The sequence below is a fragment of the Scyliorhinus torazame genome, chromosome 8, assembly GCF_047496885.1.
Source record: "Scyliorhinus torazame isolate Kashiwa2021f chromosome 8, sScyTor2.1, whole genome shotgun sequence".
In the NCBI taxonomy this organism is placed as follows: Eukaryota; Metazoa; Chordata; class Chondrichthyes; order Carcharhiniformes; family Scyliorhinidae; genus Scyliorhinus; species Scyliorhinus torazame.
In genome coordinates this window covers 204,532,224-204,560,144 of record NC_092714.1, presented here as the reverse complement: position 1 = coordinate 204,560,144, position 27,921 = coordinate 204,532,224, and the positions used below count along the sequence as shown (strand labels likewise).

General features: G+C 47.4%; 1 protein-coding gene across 4 annotated transcripts in view; it reads right to left on the bottom strand.

Annotated features, from left to right (window-relative positions):
- tshz2 (teashirt zinc finger homeobox 2) overlaps positions 1 to 27,921 on the bottom strand; it is a 769,641-nt gene that overhangs the window by 384,913 nt on the left and 356,807 nt on the right. For 2 of the 4 annotated variants that reach the window (XM_072514691.1, XM_072514695.1), the window contains exon 3: positions 14,263 to 14,634. The exons of 1 other annotated variant lie outside the window; for it this stretch is intronic. The gene's annotated coding sequence lies outside the window, so the exon portion shown is untranslated. Of the gene's footprint in view, positions 1 to 14,262; positions 14,635 to 24,731; positions 25,267 to 27,921 lie in introns of those variants that run through there. One more of the 4 variants, XM_072514693.1, reaches the window with a different exon arrangement.

The window sequence follows — 27,921 nt, the reverse complement described above, 5'->3', positions numbered from 1 at the left end:
GGATTGAATTTAAGAGCCGTGAGGTGATGATGCAGCTGTACAAAACTTTGGTAAGGCCACATTTGGAGTACTGTGTACAGTTCTGGTCGCCTCATTTTAGGAAGGATGTGGAAGCTCTGGAAAAGGTGCAAAGAAGATTTACCAGGATGTTGCCTGGAATGGAGAGTAGGTCTTACGAGGAAAGGTTGAGGGTGCTAGGCCTTTTCTCATTAGAGCGGAGAAGGATGAGGGGCGACTTGATAGAGGTTTATAAGATGATCAGGGGAATAGATAGAGTAGACAGTCAGAGACTTTTTCCCCAGGTGGAACACACCATTACAAGGGGACATAAATTTAAGGTGAAAGGTGGAAGATATAGGAGGGATATCAGAGGTAGGTTCTTTACCCAGAGAGTAGTGGGGGCATGGAATGCACTGCCTGTGGAAGTAGTTGAGTCGGAAACATTAGTGACCTTCAAGCAGCTGTTGGATAGGTACATGAATTACGGGAAAATGATATAGTGTAGATTTATTTGTTCTTAAGGGCAGCATGGTAGCATTGTGGATAGCACAATTGCTTCACAGATCCATGGTCCCAGGTTCGATTTCGGCTTGGGTCATTGTGCGGAGTCTGCACGTCCTCCCCGTGTCTGCGTGGGTTTCCTCCGGGTGCTCCGGTTTCCTCCCACAGTCCAAAGATGTGCGGGTTAGGTGAATTGGCCAATGATAAATTGCCCTTAATGTCCAAATTGCCCTTGGTGTTGGGTGGAGGTGTTGAGTTTGGGTAGGGTGCTCTTTCCAAGAGCTGGTGCAGACTCAGGGGGCCGAATGGCCTCCTTCTGCACTGTAGATTCAATGATAATCTATGATTAATCTAGGACAAAGGTTCGGCACAACATCGTGGGCCGAAGGGCCTGTTCTGTGCTGTATTTTCTATGTTCTATGTTCTATGAGCTGCCGTTCATCCCATTTGCTTAATTGGATACTGCCCTGTCGCAGTACAAGTGAAGTGAGGACAACACACAGGTAATTTTCTGAATTTTTGCTCCTGGTGATGTACTTGGGTAGGCAGGAGCATATATCAGAAATTTGGGTGTGGGATGCATATGATTTTCCATTCATTTCAATGAACAGATAACAATGATAAGCATACACCTAATATTCTGACATTCTCCCAGTGGATGATTCCCCCTTGGAAAAATGAAGTTTGAATATTATCATAGAAACATAGAAAATAGAAGCAGGAGGAGACCATTCGGCCCTTCGAATCTGCTCTGCCATTCATTCTGATCATGGCTGATCATCAAGTTCCTTCAATTATTTTGCCTTATAGGGCTGGCATAATATGTGCATGTTTATTTTTATCCTTCTGATTTCAATTGGAGCTTTCGCTTTACAGGAGATCACATTTGATCACAGGCTAGAAATAGGAAGATAGAGCAGACAAACACGTGGCTAAACAGCTGGTGTAGGAGGGAGGGTTTCTGTTATCTGGACCACTGGGAGCTCTTCCGGGGCAGGTGTGACCTGTATAAGATGGACGGGTTGCATCTAAACCGGAGAGGCATAAATATCCTGGCCGCGAGATTTGCTAGTGTCACACGGGAGGGTTTAAACTAGTATGGCAGGGGGGTGGGCACGGGAGCAATAGGTCAGAAGGTGAGAGCATTGAGGGAGAACTAGGGAATAGGGACAGTGTGGCTCTGAGGCAGAGCAGACGGGGAGAAGTTGCTGAACACAGCGGGTCTGGTGGCCTGAAGTGCATATGTTTTAATGCAAGGAGCATTACGGGTAAGGCAGATGAACTTAGAGCTTGGATTACTACTTGGAACTATGATGTTGTTGCCATTACAGAGACCTGGTTGAGGGAAGGGCAGGATTGGCAGCTAAACGTTCCAGGATTTAGATGTTTCAGGCGGGATAGAGGGGGATGTAAAAGGGGAGGCGGAGTTGCGCTACTTGTTCAGGAGAGTATCACAGCTATACAGCGAGAGGACACCTCAGAGGGCAGTGAGGCTATATGGGTAGAGATCAGGAATAAGAAGGGTGCAGTCACAATGTTGGGGGTATACTACAGGCCTCCCAACAGCCAGCGGGAGATAGAGGAGCAGATAGGTAGACAGATTTTGGAAAAGAGTAAAAACAACAGGGTTGTGGTGATGGGAGACTTCAACTTCCCCAATATTGACTGGGACTCACTTAGTGCCAGGGGCTTAGACGGGGCAGAGTTTGTAAGGAGCATCCAGGAGGGCTTCTTAAAACAATATGTAAACAGTCCAACTAGGGAAGGGGCGGTACTGGACCTGGTATTGGGGAATGAGCCCGGCCAGGTGGTAGATGTTTCAGTAGGGGAGCATTTCAGTAACAGTGACCACAATATTCAGTAAGTTTTAAAGTACTGGTGGACAAGGATAAGAGTGGTCCGAGGATGAATGTGCTAAATTGGGGGAAGGCTAATTATAACAATATTAGGCGGGAACTGAAGAACATAGATTGGGGGCGGATGTTTGAGGGCAAATCAACATCTGACATGTGGGAGGCTTTCAAGTGTCAGTTGAAAGGAATACAGGACAGGCATGTTCCTGTGAGGAAGAAAGATAAATACGGCAATTTTCGGGAACCTTGGATGACGAGTGATATTGTAGGCCTCGTCAAAAAGAAAAAGGAGGCATTTGTCAGGGCTAAAAGGCTGGGAACAGACGAAGCCTGTGTGGCATATAAGGAAAGTAGGAAGGAACTTAAGCAAGGAGTCAGGAGGGCTAGAAGGGGTCATGAAAAGTCATTGGCAAATAGGGTTAAGGAAAATCCCAAGGCTTTTTACACTTACATAAAAAGCAAGAGGGTAGCCAGGGAAAGGGTTGGCCCACTGAAGGATAGGCAAGGGAATCTATGTGTGGAGCCAGAGGAAATGGGCGAGGTACTAAATGAATACTTTGCATCAGTATTCACCAAAGAGAAGGAATTGGTAGATGTTGAGTCTGGAGAAGGGGGTGTAGATAGCCTGGGTCACATTGTGATCCAAAAAGACGAGGTGTTGGGTGTCTTAAAAAATATTAAGGTAGATAAGTCCCCAGGGCCGGATGGGATCTACCCCAGAATACTGAAGGAGGCTGGAGAGGAAATTGCTGAGGCCTTGACAGAAATCTTTGGATCCTCGCTGTCTTCAGGGGATGTCCCGGAGGACTGGAGAATAGCCAATGTTGTTCCTCTGTTTAAGAAGGGTGGCAGGGATAATCCCGGGAACTACAGGCCGGTGAGCCTTACTTCAGTGGTAGGGAAATTACTGGAGAGAATTCTTCGAGACAGGATCTACTCCCATTTGGAAGCAAATGGACGTATTAGTGAGAGGCAGCACGGTTTTGTGAAGGGGAGGTCGTGTCTCACTAACTTGATAGAGTTTTTCGAGGAGGTCACTAAGATGATTGATGCAGGTAGGGCAGTAGATGTTGTCTATATGGACTTCAGTAAGGCCTTTGACAAGGTCCCTCATGGTAGACTAGTACAAAAGGTGAAGTCACACGGGATCAGGGGTGAACTGGCAAGGTGGATACAGAACTGGCTAGGCCATAGAAGGCAGAGGGTAGCAATGGAGGGATGCTTTTCTAATTGGAGGGCTGTGACCAGTGGTGTTCCACAGGGATCAGTGCTGGGACCTTTGCTCTTTGTAGTATATATAAATGATTTGGAGGAAAATGTAACTGGTCTGATTAGTAAGTTTGCAGACGACACAAAGGTTGGTGGAATTGCGGATAGCGATGAGGACTGTCTGAGGATACAGCAGGATTTAGATTGTCTGGAGACTTGGGCGGAGAGATGGCAGATGGAGTTTAACCTGGACAAATGTGAGGTAATGCATTTTGGAAGGGCTAATGCAGGTAGGGAATATACAGTGAATGGTAGAACCCTCAAGAGTATTGAAAGTCAAAGAGATCTAGGAGTACAGGTCCACAGATCACTGAAAGGGGCTACACAGGTGGAGAAGGTAGTCAAGAAGGCATACGGCATGCTTGCCTTCATTGGCCGGGGCATTGAGTATAAGAATTGGCAAGTCATGTTGCAGCTGTATAGAACCTTAGTTAGGCCACACTTGGAGTATAGTGTTCAATTCTGGTCGCCACACTACCAGAAGGATGTGGAGGCTTTAGAGAGGGTGCAGAAGAGATTTACCAGAATGTTGCCTGGTATGGAGGGCATAAGCTATGAGGAGCGATTGAATAAACTCGGTTTGTTCTCACTGGAACGAAGGAGGTTGAGGGGCGACCTGATAGAGGTATACAAAATTATGAGGGGCATAGACAGAGTGGATAGTCAGAGGCTTTTCCCCAGGGTAGAGGGGTCAATTACTAGGGGGCATAGGTTTAAGGTGAGAGGGGCAAAGTTTAGAGTAGATGTACGAGGCAAGTTTTTTACGCAGAGGGTAGTGGGTGCCTGGAACTCACTACCGGAGGAGGTAGTGGAGGCAGGGACGATAGGGACATTTAAGGGGCATCTTGACAAATATATGAATAGGATGGGAATAGAAGGATACGGACCCAGGAAGTGTAGAAGATTGTAGTTTAGTCGGGCAGTATGGTCGGCACGGGCTTGGAGGGCCGAAGGGCCTGTTCCTGTGCTGTACATTTCTTTGTTCTTTGTATTTTCCTATGTACATTCAATTCAGATTAACTGGGGGTAAATTTTCAACTTCACCATGTGGTTGGGAATCTGTCAAAGCAGATCACCTATTCTAAACATATCTCATTTTCATTCCTTTGACTTCAGAGTCTATCTAAAACAGTGCTTTTCGTCCCATACAGGTTTGTTGCTTCCTGTTCCACTGTGCATTATGCTTTGCTGACATCCACAATAAAATCAATTTGCTAGGCCTTATCAATCAAATATGGCGTATCTCATTTATAATTTGTTCTCCATAATCAGAAAATGTATGAATTGTGCGAACGACGTAGAACAGATTTGCTTGCATCTCCCAGTCAGAGTTTAAGGAATGGATTTTCAGCCCCTCGCCAGGATTGGAGGCAGGCAGGAGTTGAAAATATACCTATCAGTTTGCATGCTGGCTCCTTGGCTCCAAACCCACTCCATACCATTTTTGCAGAGATTCAGAGTGAGTAAGGTTAGTCATCCGCATACATCTGGTGGTCGATCAGGTTCATTGGCTCAATTATTTAATCTCTAGTCTTCAGCAGGTGGTGGGGGCCGGGAAGGAGGGTTGAAAGGGGGGGGGGGGGTGGTGGGCAGGGGGTTGGTGGCAGCACTCCAGAGGTCCTCCCTGCCTGGGCGTAGGAGCAGTCGCAGGCTGCTCTGCATAATGGTGGCGTCGATGCCAAATCTATGTTTTCACTTAAAATGTGCAAAATTTGTAGAGAGCCCCACCATGTTGAAGCATCCTCTCTCTGACTGACCTTCCATTAGAACCTGCTTGCTGCCCCTTTCAAGCTGGAATGTCTCTAATTAGCCCTTTCGTTTTCAAAGTTCACCCACTATCCTTAATTTCTGAGTGACTACTCCCCCTCTCCCGCTGCCCCCCCCCACCGCCCCCCCCCCCCCCCCCCCCAACCCACCCCGCTGCCCCCAACCTCTCCCCAGGGTCGGTCAGGACCTGAAAACAGTCCTGACCTCTGTTTCCCATCCTCAGAAGGAAAATTTAATCCTTACAGTCTGCATTTGATAATTAAAATTTGAACTGTTTTTGTACTTAAAGAATTTGAATCATCCAATAATTTCAGTTAAGATACATGAACAAAACAGTGAAGTGGCAATTAAGTGCTAACGATCGGATCACTGGAATAAACAACTTTGAATGAGAGGAAGAGACTGTTTCATCGCATACTCTTTCAATTCCAGTTGAGTTTTCAATCCAGCTGACTAATTTGTCATTGACTTCATAAGTCTTAATGATTATTGAAGTTTGTGTAGAATTTTATTAAATGGCTCTTGGAAATTCAAGTGAGTTGTATCCATTGATTAAGCTTCATCCACTAATTTATTGCATCAAATCCATTCATATTAATCCTTGTGACTTTACACTCCTTAAATGCAATAGGCCTTTGCATGAATTTTGCAGAATACAGGAGGCAGATAGAGAACCGAGTGGAGTGGTGCAGCGACAACAATCTCTCCCTCAGTGCCAGCAAAACTAAAGAGCTGGTCATTGACTTCAGGAAGTAAAGTACTGTACACACCCCTGTCAGCATCAACGGGGCCGAGGTGGAGACGGTTAAGAGTTTCAAATTCCTCGGGGTGCACATCTCCAAAACTCTGTCCTGGAACACCCATGTCGTCACTACCACCAAGAAAGCACAACAGCGCCTATATTTCCTCAGGAAACTAAGGAAATTTAGCATGTCCACATTAACCCATACGAACCTTTGCAGATGCATCACAGAAAGCATCCTATCTGGCTGCATCACAGTCTGGTATGGCAACTGCTCGGCCCAGGACCGCAAGATACTTCAGAGAGTCGTGAACACGGCCCAGTCCATCACATGAACCTGCCTCCCATCCATTGACTCCATTTACACCTCCCGCTGCCTGGGGAAAGCGGTCAGCATAATCAAAGACTCCTCCCACCCGGTTACTCACTCTTCCAACTTCTTCCATCAGGCAGGAGATACAGAAGTCCGAGAACACGAATGAAAGACTCAAAAACAGCTTTTCCCCACTGTTACCAGACTCCTAAATGTTCCTCTTATGGACTGATCTCATTAACACTACACCCTGTATACTTCACCCGAAGCCGGTGCTTATGTAGTTACATTTTTTGTATACTTTGTGTTGCCCTATTATGTATTTTCTTTTATTCCCTTTTCTTCCCATGTACTTAATGATCTGTTGAGCTGCTCGCAGAAAAATACTTTTCACTGTATCTCGGTACACGTGACAATAAACAAACCCAATCCAATCCAATGTCCCTTACTGAAGGTGTTCAGCAAACTGGCTAATACTTCCAGATTGATGTTTCACTTCTACTTCAAATATCTAGGTAAGAATTGCTATCTTCCAATTCTGAGATATACCTCCTCCAGTCAACTGGGACTCGTTTTAAAAAAATATTTTTATTGAGGTATTTGAAAATTTTTATAACATTAACAAAAACAATAACATCCACATAGCAAAATGACCATTTCCCCCACAGCCCAATTTTCACACACTTCAACCAAACAACAACAATCCACCTACCCCCTCCCCTCCTTGGAATACTGCATCTGCTGACATTTTAATTTTCCCCGAGAAAGTCGACGAACGGCTGCCACCTCCGGGTGAACCCTAACATTGACCCTCTTAAGGCGAACTTTGTTTTCTCAAGACTGAGAAACCCAGCCATGTCACTAACCCAGGTCTCTACACTCGGGGGCTTCGAGTCCCTCCACATTAATAAGATCCGTCTCCGGGCTACCAGGGAGGCAAAAGCCAGAACTTCGGCCTCTTTCGCCCCTTGAACTCCCGGATCTTCCGACACTCCAAAGATCGTTGTTTCCGGACTCGGCACTACCCATGTTTTTAGCACCGTGGACATTGCCTTAGCAAAACCCCGCAAAAATACTCTTAAGCTTCGGGCATGCCCAAAACATGTGGACATGATTTTCTGGGCTCCCCGCGCACCTTGCACACGTATCCTCTACCCCAAAAAACTTTCTCATCCTAGCCACTGTCCTGTGTGCCCGGTGGACTACCTTAAATTGTATCAGGCTAAGCCTGGCGCACGATGAGGAGGTATTACCCCTGCTTAGGGCATCTGCCCATAGACCCGCCTCTATCTCTCCACCTAGCTCGTCCTCCCACTTGCCCTTAAGCTCCTCCACCGGAGTTTCCTCCGCGTCCGAAAGATCCCGATAAATATCCGATACCTTCCCCTCTCCCACCCAGGTACTGGAAACTACTCTATCCTGTATCTCCCGTGGCGGCAGCAGCGGATAGGCCGGCACCTGTTTTCTCAGGAAGTCTTGCACCTGCAAATACCTAAAAACATTCCCTGGTGGCAATGTAAATTTATCCTCCAAAGCTTTTAAGCTGGGAAAGCTCCCGTCTATAAATAGATCCCCCTTCCGTCTGACTCCTGCCCCCTGGCACCTCCGGAACCCGCCATCTAGCCTACCTGGTACAAACCTGTGGTTGTTATAAATCGGGATCCAAATCGATGCTCCCTCCACTCTCTTATATCTCCTCCATTGCCCCCAGATCCTCAGAGCTGCCACTACCACCGGAACTGTGGAGTATCGGGCCGACGAGAACGGCAGAGGTGCCGTTACCAATGCTCCCAGACCGGTGTCTTTACATGACGCCACCTCCATCCGCTCCCATGCCGACCCCTCCCCCACTACCCACTTCCTAATCATGGCTATATTAGCCGCCCAGTAATAATTGCAGAAGTTCGGCAGCGCCAACCCACCCTCCCCCGACTGCGCTCTAGCAACACTTTCTTCACTCGCAGGGTTTTACTCACCCACACAAAGCCTGAAATAATCTTATTCACCCGCTTGAAAAAGGCCTTAGGGATGAAGATGGGGAGGCACTGAAAGACAAATAGAAATCTGGGAAGGACCTTCTGTATCCTCCCCGCCAGTGATAGTGGGAGCATGTCCCATCTCTTAAAGTCCCCTTCCATTTGATCCACCAACCGGGATAGGTTTAACTTGAGTAGTACCTCCCATTTCCGGGCCACCTGGATTCCCAGATATCGAAAGCTCTTCCCTACCATTCGAAGCGGTCGTTCGCCCAGTCTCTTTTCCTGCCCTCTTGCCTGGATCACAAACATCTCACTCTTCCCCATGTTCAATTTATACCCCGAAAAACTGCCAAATTCCCCCAAGATTTGCATTACTTCCCCCATCCCCTCCAACAGGTCCGAAATGTACAAGAGCAGGTTATCTGCGTAGAGCAAGACCCGGTGCTCCACCCCCCCCCCCCCCCCCGAACCAGCCCTTTCCTCCAGTTCCTAGAGGCTCTTAACGCCATGACCAAAGGCTCTATGGCCAGAGCAAACAGTAACGGGGAGAGGGGGCACCCTTGCCTCGTCCCTCGATGTAGTTTAAAATACCCCGACCTCAGCCGGTTCGTACGCACACTCGCCACTGGTGCCTGATAAGAGCAACCGCACCCAGTCGATAAAGCCCTCGCCAAACCCAAATCTTCCCACAAGTAATTCCACTCCACCCGATCAAAAGCCTTCCCTGCATCCATCGCTACCACCATCTCCACCTCCCCTCCTTCTGAGGGCATCATAATAACATTTAGAAACCTTCGAACATTGGCCTTATGTTGCCTGCCCTTAACAAATCCCGTCTGGTCTTCCCCTATCAACCCCGGGACACAGTCCTCTATCCTTGTGGCCAGTATCTTAGCCAGCAGTTTGGCATTCACATTCAGTTGTGAAATCGGCCTGTATGACACGGATTGCTCCGGATTCTTTTCCCGTTTTAGGATCAATGAAATCGAGGCCTGCAACATTGTTGGGGGGAGGACTCCCTTCTCTTTTGCTTTGTTAAACAGCAGTGGGCTCAATATCTCTGAAAACTTCTTATAGAATTCCACCGGGTAGCCGTCAGGCCACGGGGCCTTGCCCAACTGCATGCCCTCCAGCCCTTGATTATTTCCTCAATCTCAATTGGGGCCCCCAGCCCCTCCTCCATCCACTGGAACCTCAACTGATCCAGAAATTGCCTCATCCCCTCCACTCCAGCCGGGGGTTACGACTCATACAATTTACTATAATAATCCTTAAACAACTCGTTCACCCCCGCTGGGTCCAGGACCGTATTACCATCTCTACTCTTTACTCCACCTATCTCCCTGGCTGCCTCTCTTTTCCTGAGCTGGTGCGCCAACGTTCTGCTTGCCTTTTCCCCGTACTCATAGATCGCCCCCCTTGCCTTTCTCAACTGTACCCACTGCTTTCCCTGTCGTCAACAACCCAAACTCCACCTGTAACCTCCGCCGCTCCCTCAGAAGCCCCGCGTCCGGGGCCTCCGAGTATCTCCTGTCCATCTGGAGTATCTCCTCCACTAATCTATCCCTCTCAGCCCGTTCCACCTTTTCTCTGTGAGCCCATATCAAGATTAATTCCTTCTGACTACTGCCTTCAAAGCTTCCCAGACCGTCGCTGCAGAGACCTCCCCCGTATCGTTTGTTTCCAGGTAGTTCTGGATGGACTTGTTAACCCGCCCACAAACCTTCTCGTCCGCTAGCAACCCCACAACCAGTCTCCACAGCGGGTGCTGCCCACTCTCCACACTAACCCGTAGATCCACCCAGTGCGGGGTATGATCCGACACTGCAATAGCCGAATACTCAGTATCCAGCACCTTCAGCATTAGCGCCCTGCTCAGAACAAAAAAGTCGATGCGAGAGTATATCTTGTGGACATGAGAAAAAAAAGAAAACTCCTTCGTCCTCGGCCGTGCAAACCTCCATGGGTCTACACCCCCCATCTGTTCCATCAAACCCTTCAATTCCTTTGCCGCAGCCGGCCTCCTCCATGTCCTGGATATTGACCGGTCCAATTCCGGATCAATAACTGTGTTGAAGTCCCCTCCCATGATCAGTTTATGTGACTCTAAGTCTGGGATCTTACGTAACACCCTCCTCATAAATTCCACGTCGTCCCAATTTGGAGCATATATGTTCACAAGTACCACTCGCACACCCTCCAGCTTCCCACTCACCATTATGTACCTTCCCCTCTTGTCTGACACGATTCTCCCTGCCTCGAATGACACTCGTTTGCTGATCAAGATTGCTACCCCCCTTGGTCTTTGAGTCCAATCCTGAGTGGAACACTTGGCTAACCCACCCCTTCCTCAATCTCGTCTGGTCTCTAACCTTTAGGTGTGTCTCTTGTAACATTGCCACATCCGCCTTCAGTTCATTCAAATGCGCGAACACTCTTGACCGGCCCATTCAGTCCTCTCGCGTTCAATGTGATCAGCCTGGACGGGGGGCTTCCTCCAACCCCACCCCACTAGCCAACACCCTTTTTAGGCCAGCCTCGAGCTCGCGCCCCCCCGCTTCCTCGAGTCCCCCCTCGGGCGGTCGGCGTTCCCGACCTCCCATTTGTCCCCTAATAACAGTTCCTCCCCTGTCAGCAAAGCAGCTTCCCCCCCCTCCCTCCCCCCCGAGCAACAACACTAAAAACCCAATCCCCCAAGTCAAGCTCCAGCTTAACACCTGTCCACCCCTCATTGCACCTCCGAGAGTCAGCTGACCCATGCTGACTCGATAGCTCCCACCCCGGCACCAAGCAGTCTGTCTCCCTATTGCTTACTCCTCTCTCCCCCCACATGAATAAACATTTTAACAGCATCACATTCCCCAGTAAACAAACAACAGAATAAAAAAAGTGAAGAAACAAACACTGCCAGAAAATAGTCACCCAAAAAGCAGAACTAAATGCAAAGTCCACCCTCCCCTCAAACAAGGTCTCTTCCACACAAAACAACCTTTAACCATCCACACAGCCCATTATTTCACACAGAACTCCTTAAATTTTTACAATCCAACACCACAAATCGCCGCCACAGAACTTCTCCGAGGCTTAAATGTCTTTTAAATCGCCTCCAGCTTCTTTTCTTTAATAAAGGTCAATATTTTGTCTGGTGTTTCGAAGTAGAAGTCCCTTTCCTCATATGTGACCCACAGACGGGCTGGGTACATCCTGAACTTCACCCCCTTCTTAAAGAGGGGAGTTTTAGCCTGAATGAACCCAGCTCATCTCTTGGCCAAATCCGCTCCCAGGTCCTGATAAATACGCAACTCACAGTTCTCCCACTTGCTGCTCCGTTCTTTCTTGGCCCACCGCAAAACGTGTTCCTTGTCCATAAAACGGTGAAAACGTACCACCGTGGCACTCGGCGGTTCGTTCGCTCTGGGCTTCCTCACGAGGGCTCTGTGCACTCTGTCCACTTCCAGGGGCTGAGGGAACGCCCTAGCCCCCATCAACTTCTCCAACATGTCCGTCACATAGGCCGTCGCATCCGATCTGCAACAGTTCTGAGATTCTGCCTCCTGGACCTATTCTCCAGGTCCTCTAGCTTCTCCTGCATTCTTTTCTGGCAGTCATTCATCATCCCCCACCTTGCTTTCCAGCACGGTTATATACTCCTCATGCTCGGACAACTTTTGTTCAACCTCCTGGATCGCTCTCCCGTAGGTTTCCTGATTCTGAACCACTTGATTAATCAAAGCCTTAATTGGGTCCAGTGTGTCCTTCTTCAGCTTGGCGAAGCAATCCTCGAAAAATTTCACCAACTGCTCCGTCGACCACTGTGCCGTCTCCCCGCGGCCCTTGCCCTCCGTCATGCTGTCCCATGTTACCAGCTCTGCTTGCTTCTCTCTTATAGGACTTTGTCGTCTCACCCGGCCACTTCTGGTCCAATTCCCCAATCAACCGGAGGGGGGAATTCTCCTTACTGTCTCACTCTTCACTGATTTATCCCATAAAATCCAAACAAAACCGGGGGAAAAAGGTCCAAAAGTCCATTACAGGCGGGAGTTATCAAATGTGCGACCTACTTCTCCATGGCCGCCAAAGGAAGTCATCAACTGGGACTCTTAATAGCAACTATTGAGGAATAGGGGTTCCTCCTGTGGTCTAGCGGTATAAGCCACTGAACTGGTAGACCACAAATCTAGAGCAATTCCCTGGGGTTCCAGGTTTCAATCGTATCATGGTAGATAGTTAAATCTGAATTCTGAAATAATCTAAAGATGGCAGAGATATTTAACAATGCTGCTTAATTTTTCATGGAAGGTGGATGAATGGGGTAAGAGAAATCCATAATATAATAAATGGGCCTGGATTTTACCACAGGCTTTGGGACCCCAAATTCATGGCAAAAAGCAGGTCCTGAGCCTGCACTCGTTAGCAGCGATTTTACCACAGATAGCCTCCTAATTGGCTGCCTGTGGGCCCACTGTTCTAATGCTGTCAGCAGCACTATGCATGGTGAGATATGCACACTGTTGAGGAAGGCTGGAGACCAACGAGTTCCAGCAGGTAACTTTAAATAAACAATTAAAATTCAGGTCGAAGGGGAAAGACCTCAGAGGAGTTCACTGGGCCACAGGGACATCTTGTCATGGAGCCTATGATTCCGACGGCCTCTGGGTTGTCAAAGGAAGACCACTTCCATTAATCTAACATTTGCACCACGGACAGTAAGGGGCCGGCGACTCCGTAAAATGTTCTTTAATAGGGTTGTTAAGCTTGCAAACTGGATGCCCACCGCCATGGAGTGGAATGTGCTCCGCATCCGGTTCCGCTGTTGCAATGTAGCAGGCTCCCTGGTGTTCTACTGGTCCACCCTCTCCCATTTCTTCGTCTGCCCAAGGACTCTGGATGGAACAGGACTGATGAGCTGAATGGCCTTTCCAAGAAACTGCATTTTAGTATGCTACATTTTCATGGAATTCTTAATTATATACATATTTCTCTTTTGAATTTCCTGGAGGCTTGTAAAGTTTTCCCTTGTGGTCCCATGCAATATTGATGTCTAATTTTTAACAGCTGATTTTCGCCCTACATACCCACTGCAATGGTGTAGGCACAGGGAAAGATGCCAGGTGGAGTCACGCCATATTACTGCACTCCTTCCACCATAAAAACTCATTTAGCATAGACCCTGGTTGTCTACCCACCATAAGCAGTTAGGAGCTTGCTTTACGTGCAAAAGTTGCACTTTGATTTATGTCAATTACGCAACAACATTAACATTTTGGAGGCCTGCACGGTGCTAAACCCAGCAGCAGAACCTGGCAGCTGTCAGTGGAGAAGACCGAGATGGCAAGTTTTTACATTGCCCTTTTCTGTGGATTCCTTGTGGGTCAGAAGGAGTTTGGAATGCCTCAGCTCTGCAGGGAGTTCTTGAGTCTCTGAGCACTAGTCTTGCCGTTATTCCTGCCCCGAGTTAAAATTGGTCCTTTAAGCGTCATTCATAATGCATACTGTATTGTGTTACAGCCAAGATGTTTAGATGCAGAACAAGTCCAGTGATTACATTTGTGAATGATCTGTTCAGCATATTTGACATTTCTAGTCCTTTTTAAGTTATCCCTTTCCAACTTATTAAGTTGCTGATTGCATATCCTGGGCAGTAAGAGAGCCACCTATAAATGTATTATCCTGAGAGGAGGATTTCTGTTTTGTCGTCAGATAAGCAGCTTTTTTCTTTTTGATATATCATGTAGCACATTCTCAAATATCTCAAGTACTATATTCTGTATTGTGTTCTTTAGATGCCACTCAAATGCTTACAAATGTCACTCTCCTGTTAGGATCAACTTTTGTAAGTACTCTGCATTAATGTTTAATGGAGCTTCATCACTGATAAGCACAACATTTGGTTTGAATGAATTGATTTTGACCTTAATGGCTTTTGACTCCAATAATCATAAAGCTGCTATTAGTTTAAGGAATGAGGGGAGTAAAAAGCTCTGTCTCTTTGAAGGTTTATTTAGTTCCAATACACATATTCTTTTTTTTGGAAAAAGTCACATTTTAACCTTCAAGTCTTTGTGACTGTATCATCTACAAAGCCATTCGGCTTTCTTCTGCCAACATCTGTGGTACAGCATTTTTTGCTCTCGTTGCTGTGATTATGTGGGCTTCTTGCTCGGCAGATAACCAAATGTCAATCTGGGATCTTAGAAGGAAGCTGGGCATCTACAAAACGACAAAAGGAAAATAAGCAAAAAAAATACAAGGCATATAAATTTTGAAGATTGAAAGGTTTTTACTGGTAAAGATTTGAAAGTAGAAAAACACCCTTCATCAATGCCCTGAAAGGAACCATTTTGTATATTTTACTGCAGAACATTTTCATAACAATTTACTCTATATAGAAACAATCACAGAAAAAACAATTTCTGACTAAACTGCCACTCAACCAGTACACTGTAGTCCTGTTAATGGAATGGATTATTAAAACACTAGAACCTGGTTGTTTTGCAATTACCCGAGTCAACTCTAGATGACTGACTGAACAAAGTATTCCTTGCATTGTTCAAGCACTTCAGTCATCTTTTTATCTGAAAAGCCTAGCTCCCTAACAAATAACTGCTGCCAGAAAAATCAACTTCCTCAGCTATGGCAAGGCCTACATAATTTATGGCTTTAATATGCTCACTGAGGTGTATAGTCTATGACAGTAATTATAAATGCAATAAGAAATTATAGCTGAATGCTTTAACTGCATTAGGAGCCATTTGATGAACAATGATGATTGCTCCTCATTTTGAACAATAGAGGGCAAGTGAGTGTCAACGCATTAGAATATTTGCTGTTCTGCTCTGTTCTTTTTCCATTTACCACAGAATGTCAGTTGTCTATTATGAGGCAGCGATGTGATGTCCAGAGGTAGCTTATGACTTGACAGGCACAAAAATGCACAAAGGAACTAATCAGTTTAGTATGCAATGACTTTCATTAGCACTTAAAATCTTCAGGTTTTTTTTCTTTTTCTTTTAGGTACACGACTGGTTTTAGATTTATTTAGGACAATAGACTTCATTTATGTAAATTCTTGATAAGTGATTTCTATTTTGTGAACAAGAACTTTGATAACCCAAACCTTTACTGATTTAGGCTGATTATAATCACTTCTGTTTATTGTCTACTATACAGAAAACCTCTTCAAAGCGAATATAATTTTCCTTTTCTATCCATCTCATGCTTTATCCATTTACTGCCCAATTTTTTGCATTGCGATCTCAGAGTTGCTGCAGCAAATGATCAGTTGTGGCTCGTTCCCCTCCCAATGCAAAACTCTCCCTGTCAAAACATGGCAAAGAACAGAGGAAAGCATGGTGGTTCACTCAAGCATCCCATTTTGAGAGCAGGGCCAGGATTTACCCTGTGGGCTTCAGGACACCTCCATCAGCCTCAAATGAGGATCAGATGCAGGAACTGACCGGTTAAACACCAGTGGGAGGCTCACATTCAATTAAGGATGGCGTTGTGCTCTGAAAGCTGGAAGGTCAGTAGGAGGCTCTCTTGCATGGAAGCAACAGTTGAATGCTTTTGTAGCTAAGGTGATGGCATGCTCTCTCCAACCTTTACAAGCCCTCAGCACCATTTTCCACTGTGGGGGCAACGAGGCCCTCAATTCTACAGGATGATGGTTGGGAAATTCCAGTTGGTATGTAGGTCTTAATTAACTTGGTTTATTAATCGGTTGCTTGTGGGCAGAAAAATGGCCTGAGAGCATGCTGGAGCAGGGAAATTGGCATGCTGGACAGTGCGGTTCGTTTTCTTATATGCCCCCAGTGGGGCTTAAAGATTCTGCTCCAAGTCTTACCTGTCGTTATTGGTCTTCTGAAAGGGAGCAAATTATCTTGGGTAGAGAAGGACTAACAAGGCAAGGATCAAAGGGACCTTGGTGTGCATGTTCACAGATCTCTAAAGTCAGTAGGACAGGTAGATAAGGCAGGACAGGTAGATAGGGTGGTTAAGAAGACCAATGGGATTCTTGCCTTGATTAACCAAGGCATGGAATATAAGAGCAGGAAGGTTATTTTGGAGCTGTATAAAATGCTAGTTCGGCCCCAGCTGAAGTACTGTGTGCAGTTCTGGTCACCACACTACAGAAAGGAAGCGATTGCACTGGAGAGATGATAGGAGATTTACCAGGATGCTGCCTGAGCTGGATTGTTTCAGATATCAAGAGAGACTGGATAGTCTGGAGTTGTTTCCCCTGGAGTACTGAAGGTTGAGGGCGGGAACCTTATTGAGGTGTATAAAATTATGAGGGACATAGGTAGGGTGGGCAGGAAGGTACTTTCCCCTTTAGCGGAAGGGTCAATGACCAGGGGGCATAGATCTAAGGTATTAGGAAGAAGGGTTAGAGAGATGGGAGGAAATGTTTTCATCCAGAGGGTGGTTAGAATCTGGAATTCACTGCCCGAAAGGGTGGTGGAGGCGTGAATCCTCACAACTTTTAAGAAGTATTTAGATGTGCACTTGAAATACCATAGCATACAAGGCTAGAGACCAAATGCTGCAAAATGGGATTAGAATAGTTAGATGTTCAATGGTCAGCACGGACGTGATGGGCCAAAGGGCCTCTTTCCACGCTGTAAACCTCTATGACTTTAAGGGAATCCCTGCCATCTTCCTCAAGTGTGACTTCTGTCAGGTCAAGCAGGGAATGCCTGTCGGTATATTTACAAACTAAATTATCTATTCCACTTGCTCTGTGAAAACAAGGAGGAACAACATTCCTCAAATAAAAGGAAAGCATGCTGTAAAACTGTTTGGAATTAGCAAAAAGTTTCATGAAAGAAAACCTTGTACAACAAATTGATTAATAACACTAAATGATACAGATGTCATTTATTGAACAGAAGTACCCTATTCATGAGGCACAGATAGTGAAAAAGACTGGATTTGGGCTCAGCAACTTGTTTCTGAACTCGAGACACCAGGCTGACCCTGGGTTTAACCTCCAATCTGTGTTGAGTTCGATAACCTCAAACAGGGGGCGGTATTCTTCCCCCCCCTTGCCGGGTGGGAGAATCGCCGGGACGTCGCGTGAATCGCGGCACGCCGCCCCGACCCCTGCACGCGATTCTCCCACCCCCCCGAAACCAGCGCCGCGCGAATTGCGGTGGGCCGCTCGGAAAATCGCCGCAAACGGCGAGCGGCGATTCTCCAGCCCGGATGGGCCGCGCGGCAATGGCCTAGTCCCGCCGGCACCGTCCACGCCTGGTTGCTGCCAGCGGGTACTCGTCGCAAAGGGTTGGGGGGCGGCCTGTGTGTGTGTGTGGGGGGGGGGGGGGGAAAGAGGGGGGCTCCGTTCCGGGGGGGGCCTCCGGAGTGGTCTGTTACGCGATCAGGACCAACCGATCGGCGGGCCGGCCTCTCTGTCGGTGGGCCTCCTTTCTTCCGCCTGCGAGCCTGGATCCATCCGCCATGTTTGTGCGGGGCAGCCTGGGGGAAGGACGGCCACCGTGCATGCGCTAGTTGGCGCCGGCCCAACTGCCCAACCTGTGCAACATTCCTGACTGTTGTCCCCTGACTGTGCTAGAAATGTACATTGTGGTTGTCAAGATAAAGACAGATTGATGCCTCCTGCAGTTAAACAGACAGCTGTACTCTACAATAATGGATCATTTAAGAACAAAGACCATGGGTTGAATTTTTGTTTCTAGTGTGTAAAACGGGAGTTGGCCTTTCCCTGCCTTTCAAAAAAACCTCATGAATGACACTGTCCAAGATTTTTGTGTTTCACACTAGGTTCGCATTCGCAACACTGTTTGCGAGCCGCAATAGAGCGCGGGAGGAAATGCGGGTGCAGAGGCTGGCTAGTTAAAAGGATTGTCTCAGTTCTCAGAGATAGCAGCCTGGCATCAAATATCGTTCAAAGGCCCTCTAAACAACATCCCTCACCCACCCACTCTGATGTTACCCCATTCCCCCTAAAGTTGCCCATGCAACTCTCTGTCTTCTCAGATCCCCTTGCCACCTCCAAGCCTTCCATGTATCCTCCATAGCATCTCAACCAGTATGCACGATGTACAGTACATAGAACATAGAACTTGTGAGCCCTGTAATAGCAATAATGGGACTTACTTTAAATTATTGAAGAAAGTCAAACCTCGAACAATATGATAAAATCTGGGATTCCAACACACTATCATTGATAGTGAAAATAATAAAAAGCCAGTATTTTGGGGACTTCTGGGTGCGGCAATGACCAGCTGAGTCGCATGTATCGGCACCTCCCGTTGGAACGGACTTTTGGGCTCTTAATAGGAGTCCCAACGGCAATTTAAACGGCCAAAAACACTGTGCGGTAAACCAGAAGGGAATCCCCCCGGACACGCATGGAAAAAGGAGAGGATAGCGGCCGGATTGCATAAGATCCTGTGGAGCAGCGGCAAGGAAGGGAAGCTCGAAGCAAGATGGCGTCAGAAGGTGGCCGTTTGTTATGGGGCCCGGAGCAACAAGAGTTCCTGCGGCGCTGTGTGGAAGAGCTGAAGAAGGAGTTGAAGAAGGAAGTGTTGGCCCCGATATTACAGGCGATTGAAGGGCTAAAGGAGGAGCAGAGGACCCAGGAGCTGGAGCTTCGGGTCGTGAAGGCAAAGACTGCTGAAAACGAAGATGAAATACAGGGCCTGGTGGTGAAGGCAGAGACGCATGAGGCACAACACAAAAGGTGTGTGGAGAGGTTGGAAGCACTGGAGAATAATTCGAGGAGGAAGAATTTAAGAGTCCTGGGTCTTCCCGAAGGCGCAGAAGGGGCGGACGTCGGGACATATGTAAGTACGATGCTTCACTCGCTAATGGGATCGGAGGCCCCGATGGGCCCTTTGGAGGTGGAGGGAGCCTATCGAGTTCTGGCGCGAAGACCAAAGGCTGGAGAAATACCTCGAGCTATAGTGGTGAGGTTTCTCCGCTACAATGACAGAGAGTCGGTCCTCAGATGGGCGAAGAAAACTCGGAGCTGTAGGTGGGAGAACGCGGTGATCCGCGTATACCAGGATTGGAGTGCGGAGGTGGCGAGAAGGAGGGCAAGTTTCAATCAGGCTAAGGCGGTGCTTCACAAAAAGAAGGTTCAATTTGGAATGTTGCAACCGGCGAGACTGTGGGTCACACACCAAGGGAAGCACCACTACTTTGAGACGGCAGAAGAGGCGTGGACATTCATTGTGGACGAGAAGCTGGAATAGTCTGGCGAGAGAAAGAGCTTCTGGGACAAAGTGGTGGGGTGATTATGTGGGGCGAGGAAGGGGGAAGGGGATGATTTTTCAATTTGTTAATTCTGTGATCCTGTAACTTTTCTCTCTTCCCCATGTTGGGTGGGGGGGGGGGGGGGGGGGGGGGGGGGAGTATGAGGAACTGTGGGCGCCGGTGGGACGGAAAGGGGAAGGAGAAGGGAAATGCGCCATTAGGGGCGGGGCCGAGTGGGAAACGCGGGCTTTGCTCCCGCGCTATGGTAATTGTGGCAGAAAAAGGGACGCAGGAAGGAGGGGGCCTCGCACAGTGGGGGCCGAGGGCAAGGGGAGAAGCCGAGGTCAGCCAGAGTTCGCTGACTTCTGGGAGCAACATGGGGGGTGCAACTACGTTAGAGGGGGATCTAGCGGGGTGGGGGGGGGGTTAACTGGGTTGCTGCTGCTAAGGAGAAGGGGGAGCTGTTATGGGATGGGGTGGTCGAGACGGGGGGGCACCTTCGGTGGGATATACAGGTACGTGGGAACCGAGTGAGGAGCTGGGTTAAAAAAGGGGCTGGCTAGTCGACAAGGGGGGGGGGGGGGTAAAGAGCCCCCCAACCCGGCTGATCACGTGGAACGTGAGAGGGCTGAACGGGCCGAGTAAAAGGGCACGGGTACTCGCACACCTAAAGAAATGAAAGGCAGATGTGGTTATGTTGCAGGAGATGCACCTGAAACTGATAGACCAGGTCAGACTACGTAGAGGATGGGTGGGTCAGGTGTTTCATTCGGGTTTGGATGCAAAGAATAGGGGGGTGGCTATCTTAGTGGGGAAACGGGTACTGTTTGAGGCAAAGACCATAGTGGTGGATAGTGGGGGTAGATATGTGATGGTGAGTGGCAGATTGCAAGGGGAGGCGGTGGTTCTGGTGAACGTATATGCCCCGAACTGGGATGATGCAAATTTTATGAAGCGTATGTTGGGGCGTATCCCGGACCTGGAGGCGGGAAAGTTGGTAATGGGGGGAGACTTCAATACGGTGCTTGATCCAGGGCTGGACCGGTCGAGGTCCAGGACCGGGAGGAGGCTGGCAGCGGCCAGGGTGCTCAAGGACTTCATGGAGCAGATGGGAGGAGTGTACCCCTGGAGATTTATTAGGCCTAGGAGTAAGGAGTTCTCATTTTTCTCCCATGTTCACAAAGTATACTCACGGATAGACTTTTTTGTCTTGGGAAGGGCACTGATTCCGAAGGTGACAGGGACGGAGTATACGGCCATAGCCATTTCGGACCACGCTCCACATTGGGTAGACCTGGAGGTAGAAGAGGAAAAAGAACAGCACCCACTCTGGAGAATGGATATGGGCTTATTGGCGGATGAGGGGGTATGTCTAAGGGTGAGGGGGTGTATCGAAAGGTACTTGGAGCTTAATGACAATGGAGAGGTTCAGGTGGGAGTGGTCTGGGAGGCGTTGAAGGAGTTGGTCAGAGGGGAACTGATATCCATAAGGGCACATAAAGGGAAGCAAGAGGGTAAAGAAAGGGAGCGATTGTTGAGAGAACTTCTGAGGGTGGACAGGCAATATGCAGAGGCACCGGTAGCATGGACTGTACAGGGAAAGACAAAGGTTACATGTGGAATTTGACCTGCTGACCACGGGTAAGGCAGAGGCACAGTGGAGGAGGGCACATGGGGTACAGTATGAGTATGGAGAGAAGGTGAGTCGGCTACTGGCCCACCAATTGAGGAAGAGGGGAGCGGCGAGGGAGATAGGTGGGGTGAGAGATGAGGAGGGAGAGATGGAACGGGGAGCGGATTGAGTGAACGGGGTGTTCAAGGCATTCTATGAGAGGTTATATAAGGCTCAGCCCTCGGAAGGGAAGGAGGGAATGATGTGTTTCCTGGATCAGCTGGAATTCCTGAAGGTGGAGGAGCAGGAGAGGGCGGGACTGCGAGCACAGATTGAGATGGAGGAGGTGGTAAAAGGGATTGGGAGCATGCAGGCGGGGAAGGCCCCGGGACCGGACGGATTCCCGGTGGAATTTTATAGGAAATATATGGACCTACTGGCCCCGCTTTTGACGAGAACCTTTAATGAGGCCAGGGAAAGGGGGAAGTTGCCCCCGACTATGTCGGAGGCGACGATATCGCTACTTTTGAAGAAGGAAAAAGACCCGCTGCAGTGTGGGTCCTACAGGCCCATTTCCCTTTTAAACGTAGATGCTAAGCTCCTGGCCAAGGTGATGGCGATGAGGATAGAGGACTGTGTCCCGGGGGTGGTCCACGAGGATCAAACTAGGTTCGTTAAGGGGAGACAGCTAAACGCGAACATACGGAGGGTGCTAGGAGTGATGATGATGCCCCCACCAGAGGGGGAGGCGGAGATAATGGTGGCGATGGACGCCGAGAAAGCATTCGACAGAGTGGAGTGGGACTATCTGTGGGAAGTGTTGAGGAGATTTGGTTTTGGAGAAGGGTTTATTGGATGGGTACAGCTGCTATATAGGGCCCCGGTGGCAAGTGTGGTCACGAACAGGCAGAGGTCTGACTACTTCCGTCTTTATAGAGGGACGAGGCAGGGGTGTCCCCTGTCTCCGTTACTGTTTGCATTGGCAATTGAGCCCCTGGCCATAGCACTGAGGGGCTCCAGGAAGTGGAGGGGAGTACTTAGGGGAGGAGAAGAACACCAGGTATCATTGTATGCAGATGATTTATTGCTGTATGTTGCGGACCCAGTGGAGGGGATGCCTGAGATAATGCAGACACTCAGGGAGTTTGGGGAATTCTCGGGGTACAAATTGAATATGGGGAAGAGTGAGTTGTTTGTAGTGCATCCGGGGGAGCAGAGCAGGGGAATAGATGATTTACCGCTGAGGAAGGTAACAAGAGATTTCCGGTACTTAGGGATTCAGACAGCCAGGAGTTGGGGAACCTTACATAGGCTTAATCTAACACGATTGGTGGAACAGATGGAGGAGGATTTTAAGAGATGGGACATGGTGCCCCTGTCACTGGTGGGTAGGGTGCAGGCGGTCAAAATGGTAGTCCTCCTGAGATTCCTTTTTGTGTTTCAGTGCCTCCCGGTGATGGTCACGAAGGCTTTTTTCAAGGAAATAGAGAAAAGTGTCATGAGTTTTGTGTGGGCTGGGAAGACCCCGAGAGTGAGGAGGGGGTTTTTGCAGCATAGCAGCGATAGGGGGGGACTGGCACTACCGAGCTTACGTGAGTACTACTGGGCCGCCAATATCTCAATGGTGTGTAAGTGGATGGGAGAAGGGGAGGGAGCGGCGTGGAAGAGATTGGAGACGGCGTCCTGCAAAGGAACCAGCCTACAAGCACTGGCGACGGCATCGTTGCCGTTCTCCCCGAAGAAATACACCACAAGTCCAGTGGTGGTGGCAACACTGAAAATTTGGGGGCAGTGGAGACGGCATAGGGGAAGGACGGGAGCCTCGGTGCGGTCCCCGATAAGAAATAATCATAGGTTTGTCCCGGGGAGAATAGATGGGGGATTTGGAGCATGGCAGAGAGCTGGGATTGTGCAACTGAGAGATCTGTTCTTAGACGGGACGTTTGCGAGTCTGGGAGCGCTGACGGAAAAATATGGGTTGCCCCAAGGGAATGCATTTCGGTACATGCAACTGAGGGCTTTTGCGAGGCAACAGGTGAGGGAATTCCCGTAGCTCCCGACGCAGGAGATTCAGGATAGAGTGATCTCAGGGACATGGGTGGGGGATGGTAGGGTGTCGGATATATACAGGGAAATGAGGGACGAGGGGGAGATCATGGTGTATGAGCTGAAGGGAAAATGGGAAGAAGAGCTGGGGGAAGAGATTGAAGAGGGGCTGTGGGCAGATGCCCTACGTAGGGTAAACTCTTCGTCCTCGTGCGCCAGGCTAAGCCTGATACAATTCAAGGTTTTGCACAGGGCGCATATGACCGGAGCAAGGCTCAGTAAATTCTTCGGGGTAGAGGATAGGTGTGGGAGATGCTCAAGAAGCCCAGCAAACCACACCCACATGTTTTGGTCATGCCCGGCACTGCAGGGTTCTGGGTGGGGGTGGCAAATGTGCTTTTGAAGGTGGTGGGGGTCCGGGTCGAGCCAAGCTGGGGGTTGGCTATATTTGGGGTTGCAGAAGAGCCGGGAGTGCAGGAGGTGAGAGAGGCTGATGTTTTGGCCTTTGCGTCCCTAGTAGCCCAGCGAAGGATATTGCTTATGTGGAAGGAAGCCAAACCCCCGGGCGTGGAGACCTGGATAAACGACATGGCAGGGTTTATAAAACTAGAATGGATAAAGTTCGCACTAAGTGGTTTGGCTCAAGGGTTCACCAGGCGGTGGCAACCGTTCATTAACTACCTCGCAGAACGATAAAGGAAATGGGAAGGTAACAGCAGCAACCCAGGGGGGAGGGGGGGGGGGAAGAGGAGGGCTCGGGTGGGTCCTCAGGTGTGTTTTTGTATAGATATTTGTACTTGGTTATGTATATTGGATTGTTTGATTTTAGTATCTGGGAGAGTTATTATTTTTGTTACGGCAGTTGCCATTTAGTTTATATATTATTTATTTATTTGTTAAAAATGGTCACTGTTATTTATATTGTTTTACTGTTGTAAAAAGGGAAAAACCTTTGTATTGTTTTGTTTGGCCGAAAAATTTGAATAAAATATTTTTTTTAAAAAGCCAGTTTTTAAAAAAAGAATCCTTTAAGTGCCTATTAGCTTTATAAACAAGAAACCACATCAAAGTCATATGCTGTTATTACAGCCGCTTAAAACATTGTGGTCCTTGAATCAATAGGCCACCTGTTACGCTGATGCCATTAATGCTTTTGCAACTCTGCCAAGCATTCGTTAAAGCTACAGCTGTCATAATAAAATCTTTCAGCTACATTGCCTGAAACTGAATCTCTCCCATTTTCATTTTGAAAGTGCCAGTCAATGGAGGCAAGCATTTTTTTTCCAAATTTCAAAAACAGGGATGTTTTTAATAGTCTTAGTTATCAATCAATTTAAATCACAGCACAAATAATGACAGAAGATGCTGACAGGGCGTTTTTCTAAAAAATACTTTTAATGCATTTTCCCAATGGACAAAAGTACTTAAACAATAGTGGTCAATGCAAGGGTCAACTTACCTTTGCAGGCCAGCTCTCTATGATGAATGATTGCAAGAAACTCACATCTACTTTACAATACAGCATCTAGTAGTTACATTTTACACTTACATATCACAATGCGTCTTACCCCCCAGCAAGCTTTGCCCATTGAACACAAACTGTTCAGGAGGGACATTTTCCTTGGATTGAATACTCGCACCAGCACATGAAAAGTGTGTGAGTGCAAGTACAATTTTCCTGTGTCCTCACAATGCGAACCCCAATCTTGGAAGAGCTGTTTCTGCGTTGTGACCTTCAGGCTTTCCTCATCCACGAATAGACTACAGGAAAATAGTGTAAGGTTCAGGAAGGCGGATGAAAGTTTTTCTTTGCAGGAAAAATAACGCTTTGCATTTTGCGAGCCAATTCCCGCCTCCATGAGGAGACAAAAATTCAGCTCCATGGATGTGGTGGTGAAGGATGATCTCGCATGTAGAACTATATCTTAGCCAGAGTCTGTCACAGTCCTTGGAAGGATATTGGGAAACTTAAAATTGGAGAAAAAGATAACAATTTATTTAAATAAAAGCAAATAAAATCTCAAGCAGGGCTAACAGGAAAAAGCAAAGAAAAGGTTGGGAACTAGCACCTGTAACAGCCACTAAGGTTTCTATGGCACCAATACCAGAATATATTACACTCAATTTAACTCTCGTTCTTGCTTTCAATATTCACAAGCATTGTCCTACTCTATTCCACCCTTCTCGAAACAGAAAAATAAGGCTACCTCTATTCAAAAAAAAAAATGCTTATTTAAATTTGTTATAATAAAAGAATTTGCCAGGAGAACACATACCAGGTACAAATGTCGGAAAAGGGAGCTTCAAATGTGACCTCCATTCCATTCATGGAGGAGGCTTCATAACCCAGTTGCAACTCTGTTACTCAAGAGGGATACATTTGTAGTTCTTTCAGTCATGGAAGAAACATTCAGTGTAACAATACACTTCCTTCTTCATGAAGAGTTATTTAAAGTCTCTATTAACACCAAATATGTGCCAACAATGATCAAGGTGATTCTTTACTGGCGACTGAAGGGCAAGCAAATTCCATCTCACTGAATGTTCATGATATTTGTATTGACCTTGTTTTTATATTTTACTGTTTTCCTCCTTGCTTCTCTTCTGCTCCTGCATCAGTTGCCACTCAACCAAGAGAAGGCTGTTTGAGTGGGTAGTAGACACAAAGATTAAAAATGAAGGGTTAAAATTTCTATCAATTGTTATGATGGAGGTGTGGGTTGTGGGGATACACACCTTCAGGTCTCTGTCTTTGCTCAATCTCTTGGCAAGGGATTAATTGGTGGTGACAACTGTGGAGTCAGGTAGACATATCCACTCCTTCTGGTTCCACAGATATGTATAAATTGGCTTTACAGATGCTTACTTTTGGCTACCTGTTTTCATCAAAATCCGAGGTGGGCAGGTTGGAGTTGATAGCTGCTGCAGGTTCCTGAAGACTCAATGCCTGCCCTGTGTTAACGGTATGTTAAATGGCTGGTTAATGGTTGTCAGGTGGTTGCACTAATTGGGAATTCACCTTTGTTTTTATATATCGATAGGAGCAAGTTGAAATTGTGCTCATGGGTTGTGAGATAATTTGTGATGTGTGTCTCTGTAAATAAAAGCTTTAAAACTTCTGTCAGCCCATGAAAGCAGGGGTGCAGCATTCTATTCTTCACCACCTTGCTATCGGAATTCATTGCCACTCTATTTCAGTTGAGGCCTAAAGCAGGCATTAATGGCCTCACCTCCACGTGTAACACTTACACTCCAGGATGGGAGCATGGGAGAGTAAAATAAATCAATTCTCAAATGCAACTCCAACCCATCCACCTCTAATTTAAATGAAACCAGATAAGGGAGCAGGTTACCATCTCACTCTCAGGAGGAGGATACATATTTTCAAAGCATGGAAAATCCTGGCAGGTAAACAAAAAGAAGAACTGGATTGATGAGTTAAATGTTTTTATTGCACTGCACACAGGACAAGAAGAACAGGAGTAATACCTCCAAATAATCGGATTCTTGAGATAGGTTTGCATGGCCGACCCTCCCTGGCCCACATATCCCTACCCTCCACACACCATAATGTCTGACAACCCTTCAGATATTGTCTGATCACGCCTCCCCACCAGCTCCAAGTAGAAATTCTAAATGATGAGACTACACACGTATTTAATTAAATTTTTCGTGCCAGCAAGGTTGTTTGTCAGTAATTAAGATTTATCACTTTATTAAAAGTTATACTTATCACCAAGTGTGGCACAGTAGCACAGTGGTTAGCAATGTTGCTTTATAGCACCAGGGATCCAGGTTCGATTCCCAGCTTGGGTCATTATCTGTGCAGAGTCTGCATTTCTCCCCGTGTGTGTGTGGGTTTCCTCCAGGTGCTCCAGTTTCCTCCCACAAGTCCCGAAAGACGTACTGTTAGGTGAATTGGACATTCTGAATCTCCCTCAGTGTACCCGAACAGGTGCCGGAGTGTGGCGACTAGGGGCTTTTCATAGTAACTTCTTTGCAGTGTTAATGTATGCCTACTTGTGACACTAATAAAGATTATTATGTTTTGGCCCTAACCTTAGTGGATAACTAGTTTGCATTGGTTATAATTTTCTGAAATTCCCTAGACTCTGGAAAGGTCCCATCAGATTGGAAAATGGCAAACATGATGAAGCTATTCAAGAAAGGCGGGAGAGATACAGAAGTCGGAAACTACAGGCCAGTTAGCTTAATATCTGTCATAAGAAAATTGCTGAAATCAATTATTAATAATGTTATAGCAGTCCACTTCAAAATAATGCAATCAGGCAGAGCCAACATGGTTTTGTGAAAGGGGAATCATACTTGACTGATTTAGTGGAGTTCTTTGAAGAATCAATAAGCAACATGGATAAAGGGAAATCTGGGAATCTGTTGTACTCAGATTTCTAGAAGGCATGGTGGCACAATGTCACATTAAAGGTTACTGTGCAAAATAAGAGGTCATGATGTAGGGGATAACATAAGCACGGATAGAAGATTGGCCGGCTAACAGGAAACAGAGTGTAAGCTTGGATGGGTCATTTTTGGGTTGGCGAGGGCAGCATGATGGCACAGTGGTTAGCACTGCTGCCTCACAGCACTGAGGTCCCAGGTTCAAT